This window comes from Coenobita brevimanus, chromosome 33 (genome assembly GCF_032717465.1).
Source record: "Coenobita brevimanus isolate Jiangsu-jjx chromosome 33, ASM3271746v2, whole genome shotgun sequence".
Taxonomy (NCBI): Eukaryota; Metazoa; Arthropoda; class Malacostraca; order Decapoda; family Coenobitidae; genus Coenobita; species Coenobita brevimanus.
In genome coordinates this window covers 26056923-26064049 of record NC_136986.1, presented here as the reverse complement: position 1 = coordinate 26064049, position 7127 = coordinate 26056923, and the positions used below count along the sequence as shown (strand labels likewise).

The 7127-nt window shown below is 38.4% G+C and overlaps 1 non-coding gene across 1 annotated transcript; it reads right to left on the bottom strand.

The window, feature by feature from the left end:
* Window positions 1–6625: 6625 nt before the first annotated feature.
* LOC145395976 (5S ribosomal RNA) lies at window positions 6626–6744 on the bottom strand. The gene has a single exon (XR_013896703.1). It is a non-coding gene; the product is annotated as a 5S ribosomal RNA (ribosomal RNA).
* Between the last annotated feature and the right edge of the window lie 383 nt (window positions 6745–7127).

Sequence of the window (7127 nt, the reverse complement as noted above, 5' to 3'; positions counted from 1 at the left end):
GAAATAATTTCGGTCTTAAGACGTTAAGTGTGATTTAACTGTGGAGTGTTGAGTCATCTGCATATGAATGGACGGGATTCTGGGTGACAGATAAAATATCACTAATATGAATTAGGAATAGGGTTGGAGCCAGAACTGATCCTTGTGGCACACCGGGGTTAACTGAGTTGAAATTGGAATAGACATCATCTACTTTTACTCCTGTATTTCTGTCACTAAGATAAGAGGAATAGAGAGAAACAAGACATTACTCCATAACAAGGGAATCTGGATAGCAGGGAAACGTGCCACACTTTATCAAAAGCTTTAGAAATATCAAGGGCTCCTTGTTGGTCAATTGATTGATGGATGGTGAGAATCAGGAAATTGCGTATATCAATGGTGGATTTTTCATGGTGATAACCATATTGTCTATTATTAATTAACCTGTTGGGTTCAAGATGTTTAACTATGTACATATTCATCACAATTTCAAATACTTTACCATGAGAAGATAACTATTGGTCTGTAATCAGAGGGGTCGGAGGAACTTCCTTTCTTCGAAATTGGGTGGATATTGGCTTGTTTCCAAGAACCAGGGACTGAAACAGTATGTATGCATAGTCTGAATAATTTAGCTAGAACAGAAGCAAGTTCTGGGGAGCACTTTTTGAAAACAAATGGAGGAATTCCATCTGGGCCTGGAACTTTGTTGGTTGGTAAATTGTCTAGGATGGATTTTACGTATCTAGTCTGTACTTTAATTGGAGCAGTTTCGGCTGAATCAAGTTTAAGTACTCGGACGTTCTGGCTGATTTCTGCTACTGCAGAATTTCTTTCAAATGTACTGACAAAGATATTCACTTTACTGCGGGGGTCATTTGTAATGTTACCGTCTGAAGATTTAAGTGGGGGAATGGGTGATGACTTGTTTAAGTTGTTATTGAAAGAACTGACGGTTGACCAGAATATTCTTTTGTCACTGGGATTGTTTAGTGGTCTGGATGCTTGGTTGTAGAAGAAAGTTTGATTTAGCTATTTATTATTGCTTTTGCATGGTTTCTAGCAATTTTAAATTGACTGAGTACTTCAGATGTTTGTTTTTTAATTTTAAGGGAGAATTATATACAAATGACTTTTCGGCCGTTGCTGTGGCACAATTGCTATCAAACCATTTTGGGGAGTCCAATCTCTTAGTGAACTGTTGACCTGGTATGAACAATTCCATACCAGATTGTATGAAGTCATTAATGTGGGCCAGGATAGATTTGATGTCAGTAGAGAAGAAAGACTGCCATGGAGTGTCAGCAAGATCATTTCTGAATCCATCCCGGTCTGCCCCATCAAAGTGCCATTGGGTCACCCTGACTGGTTCAGAACTGGGAGGTTTGGGGGAGCTGACTAATGAGGCTTTGATGTGATTGTGGTCAGAGGATCCAAGTGGTGACAGTACTTCTATCCTGTATTGATCTGGATTATCTGTTAGGAATAGATCCAAGAGATAAGCATTACAGTCAAGATTACTTGGTACTGTATTCAGGTTGGCTGCTTTACCAACTGCATGAGATGTAACGATTCTGCAACCAGCACGCATTCTAGACCAGTATCGTCAGTCCTGGCGGAATGCAATAAGCACTCTGTATTCTGTACATTAAAATTACCCAGTACAGTAATTTCAGTGCTAAGGGTGAATTTAAGGTCAGACAACTGTGTGGATATGGGGTCACATACACTGGGTTCTGAAGAAGTATTGGGGGAGTGACAAACTACACAGATGTATTTGGTAATATTTAAATAATTTAGTTTGTACAGTGAATAATCAAAATTTGTTACAGTGAAGTTCAAAACAGTGTCAATTGCAAATTCATATTTGAACAACAGGTGCCACCCTTGTTACTGAAGTTTGTGAGGAGATGGTAACGAGGAGAACACAATAAGGATATTTCAGTAGAGGGAGAGATTTCAGATTCTGTGAGGAACAGGGCTAGAGGGGATACTGACTGAAGAAAAAAGTGAATTGAGTTCAAATTGGTTCTAATACCATGGATACTGGTGAAGTATAGGGCCGAACCTGCACTTCTGTGCTGAAGAGGATGAACTGTATTTGTAATAGCCGCTGTCAGCACAGTCACTTGATAGCAACCAGGAGTACCTTGTACCGTCAACCCTACCCTGACGGTGGTGGCAATCCAAGATACAACCACGTTTGCTTATGTTAATGCAGTGGCCATTGCTAAGGTTGGATGGAAATATATATGATATCTAATGTGCTTGTAGTGTGGTGTAGACAGTTGAAGGTACAGGTATCATGAGAGTATGCTGGCCTACTCTCTGTGTGAGGGCACTGGAAATGTTCAGCAAAGGGAGATGGTCAGGACCAGCTCCTGGGCTGGTGAAACAGGAGCTCCAGCTCTCCTTATCACCAGTTTGACATCCACTTCGGAAGTACCACCCTGTTCAACTGGTGATACAGTCTACTCCCTTGAGTACTTCAAGATTTTGATCAGTGGCAGCACTCTACAAGAAAATTAATAAAGATTTGACAAAGCTGGGACAACTTTTAATCATGGAGAACTTCACAAAAAATACGAGTATTGGAAAGCATGTTGCCGCTTACCTAGTTAACCTGCCCCGTCTCGACTGATTTTCCACCACTGACTCCCCCCAATCCCAATCAATTTTGGAAAAATATTTTTTCGGCTCAAACCTCCGCTTTTTGTGAGAAACATCGAAAATTCATAGAGAAATCACTCACCTGAGGTTTAAAATACTCGATGCAGCTAGCAGTACTTCTTACCTTACTGGATTTTCTATCAGGCTGGCTCCAAAGAAAACGAGTTCTATGGGAGGGTAACTATTCCACACCACTCATAAACAGTATCTATTTATTTATTTGGTACGAATTTATCAGTAGTATGAGAGTATATTGGTTTTCACACAGTAATATAAGCAATATGAGCATTGTTTCACTCAGTAACACATCAACATACCTGACCTTTTTTTGGTGTCATTACATGATCATCATTTCTGACTGTTTCTTCCTCTAATGCCACGTAAACTTTGTCCTCCACATCGTCATCGATTGGGGAATCACTCTGGCCCTAAATGTCTTTATTGGCCAGGTCACTGATAACAGGTGAATTGCCGAGACAATGGCATGCGGGGAGGGGGGGAGGTCATGCGGGGTAAGGCATTGTCCCTGCCTGGCATCTTGTAGAGGAAGGTGTCCCGTGTATAAGTACCAAAAATCACATGCAAAAATTGAAAATTGTGCAAAGTATGAACCTTGCATTTGCGCGATGTACTGGTATGTCGATGGGACTAGTTGTGACAAAACATTGCGACGTACCCATATGTCGATGGGACACCTCAGGTTAAGAAAGAGGTGGCTTTTGACTGAGATGGCTGTTGTGGCAGATAATTATAGTACTGTCCACATATACGATTCTAAGCCGCGTTCATTTGGTAGATATAGGTGAGTGGATCAATAAACCCTCTCGGTCACCATAAGTTTTCAGTAAGTTTTGATTCCACTCACAGAACCAAAACCTCACTCAGGCTGGTTCTGCTCGCGAGGCAAGGGAAAAATTTCTATGGCCAAATTTACCCTTAGAAAGTGCTTATATTGTTACAAATCACTTCCCATCATCTTTGTTGATGTTTATACTATCAGATACGAATAAAAAACATAAAACAGATGAATAAATGTAAAGAAATGAAGCCTGAATAAACCTAATTTACGTGAAAACTAGCTTCTCATAACTTCTCAACATCGTGAAAAAATTTTCCCATGACGCACAGTTGCAAAGGACATGTCTATATGCAAAATTTTATGATCTTTCATCTGTGAAAGTTTCAAGTTGATACTTCCAATAGTTTCAAGTAAATCGAAAAAAACTACGAAAATTTGCCTACAAATGTCTTATTCGTTTATTATTTTTTATGTTGTTAGTGACACTGTAACAAACATGTATATAAATTCTATCCAGTTTTGTAGCCCAAAGGATAAAGACGCCCATGATATAATTCTCAGTGTTATAACCCTTATTGTTTTGGAGAAAATGAATTTTGAAAAGTTACGATGGGTTGTGCACTGTGACAGCAACTACACTCCGGCCTATGGGCTGAGTATGTTCGTCTTTCGTAACGTTTCCCCAATTATTTTCACACATAGGTTACTTTGCCTTGCAAAATGATGCATAAGAAATCATCAGCTTGATCAAACTTTCTTCAGATTTTGATGCGAACTTTACAAGTATATTGACCGAGAGAATAGCAATGAAATGCACCACATTCTCCCTATGAGAAATATATAGTAATTACACATTTTATATCTTAAAATACAATCGTATAAAAACTAGACAAATAAGCTGGTTACTCACGTCCTCTAGCAGTGTTGTACTGTTTCTTGAGAGGAGATGGAGTTCCAGACAGGAGGACAGGTACGATCACAGCCTGTGTGTGTGTGTGTGTGCTTTTTTTTTTACCTAATTGTTCTTACCTAATTGCATCTTTACAGGAATGAGTCAAGCTCGTAATGTCCCGTGTCTTAAACCATATTTATCGTACATATCCTTAAATTTGTGAATTGTTTTGGCACACACTATTCCATTTGGTAGTGCATTCCACTGATAAATTGCTCTGTTTGGGAAACTGAATTTCCTTACGTCTTTATCACCTCTCTTCTTAAGCAGTTTTTTGCAGTGTCCTCTTGCTGATGCTTCTCCATAGGATAAGTAATCATTTATGTCTATTTTCTCCTTCCCTGATATGCATTTATATAGCATTATCATATCACCTCTTTTCCTTCTCTCCTGTAGTGTTGGTAGATTCAGTTTATTTAGTCTTTCTTCGTAGCTTAGATCCCTTAAGCTTGGTACCCATCTTGTAGCGGATCTTTGAACTTTTTCAATCTTGTCTATGTGTTTTTTGAGATGAGGACTCCAGACTACTGATGCATACTCCAGGGTTGGTCTGATGAATGATGTTATTAACCTTCTTAGCATGTCTTCATTTATGTATGTGAATGCTATTCTCATATTTGCAAGCAGTGTATATATGTTCCGTACCTTCTCACTGATGTGGTCAGCCGGAGATAGTCTGTTATTGATAATCACACCTAGGTCCTTCTTTCTTTCTGATGTGTGTAGGGTTTTATATCCTAACGTATAATCCCAATCAGGTCTTTTTCCACTTCTACCAAACTTGATTACAAGACACTTGTCCACATTGAATTCCATTTGCCATGTATTACTCCATTCATGAGTTTATTTAATTCTTCTTGTAGCTCTTTACAAGAGTCTGTGTTAGTAATTCTCCTTTGTATTTTTGCATCATCTGCAAACATATTTAGATAGCTTTCATTTCCAGTGTTACTGTCTGTATCATTTATATACACTAAAAACATGATTGGTGCCAGCACTGAGCCCTGTGGTACTCCACTAGTCACTTCTTTCCATGATGAGTAATTTCCCCTTAGTACTGTTCTCATTTCTCTTTTCATGAGAAAATCTTACATCCAACAAAACAATTTGCCTCGAATTCCTCCTTGATGGTACAGTTTCCATAAAAGTCTTTGGTGTGGTACTGTGTCACATGCTTTCTTGAAATCGAAATAGATACTGTCCGCCCATCCTTCTCTTTCCTGTATTGTGTCTGTTACTCTGTCATAGTAGCTCAACAGATTAGTAACACATGATTTTCCTTTTCTGAAACCAAACTGTCTTTCTGTAATCATATTGTGTTCTTCTAGATGATTTACCCAAGCTTTTCTTATAAGCTTTTCTAATACCTTGCATACAACACTGGTCAGTGATACTGGTCGGTAGTTGAGTGGATTTTATCTATTCCCTTTCTTGAATAAGGGGACAATGTTTGCTTTCTTCCAAATATCAGGTAGTTTAGCTTAACTCAAGGATTTCTTGAAAATTAAAAATAATGGTTTACTTAACTCCTTTGTACATTCTCGTAGCACCCAACATGAAATTTCATCACGACCATTTGCTTTTCCACTGTCTAATTTACTTAATTCCTCCTATATTACTTTTTCTGGTATTTGTATATCTGGTAGTATGTGTGGACATGCATGTTCCACATAGTCCCTCTCAAATTTTTTTTCTTCTGTAAAAACTGATTGGAAATTCTTATTTAGTGCTTCACAAATATCCTTCTCTTGTGTATAGGTGATTCCCTCATCAGTAATGGATTGTATTTTATCTTTTACTTTGATTTTGCTTCTGATGTAGCTGTAAAATAGCTTCGGTTGTTCACTACTTTTATTTATGATATTCACTTCAAACTGTTTTTGGGCTTCCCTCCTTATTCTTGTATAATCCTTTCTTGCCTGTTTGTAATTATTATATGCCCTTTCACTATTGTGTTTTCTGTATCTATTCCACAACAAATCTCTTCTTTCTTATGATTTTATACATTCTGTATTGAACCATTTTTGTATTTTCTTATGTGCTTCCTTGTGCTGTGGGATGCACTTCTGGACTCCTATTTCATAAAATTTACAGAATTTTTTATATTCATTCATTCATTGCCAGACGCCATGTATCCCAAACGGGGTGGCCAAGGGCTTAGAGTTAATTGTTTTACAGGGAGGGGCACTAATCCTCCACCAACCCCACTTGACACATAGGGATGCCAACAGCATCTGGTGTTCCCAGGCGGTCACCCATCCAAGTACTAACCAGACCCAACGTTGCTTAACTTCGCTGATCGGACAGGAAGCGGTGTACTCAACGTGGTATGGCCGTTATACAGCATTTAAATCTTGTCCTCTAATCTCATTTTCCCCATCAACTTCTAAGAAATACTTCTTTAGGTCTTGATAATTTCCCATTTTATAGTTTAGGCTCTTTTTGTATCTTTCATTCCTGTTAACTATGTCATATGCTATCCTGAAGTTGTAATTTAGTACTGCGTGATCGCTTTTGCCGAGTGGAGGGTGATATATTAAACTGTCGATATCTCTGACTAACTTTGGATTGTTTTGGATTATTCTTTTCACTTCCTTCTTAATGCTTTTTTCTTCCACCCTTGTTTCTAAGTCTTTCTTTACTTTCACCATTTCAGCATACGTGGTTTCCAATTCATTTTTGTAGCTTTGCACAGCTTCATTCACCTGTGTTATCTTCTCCTCA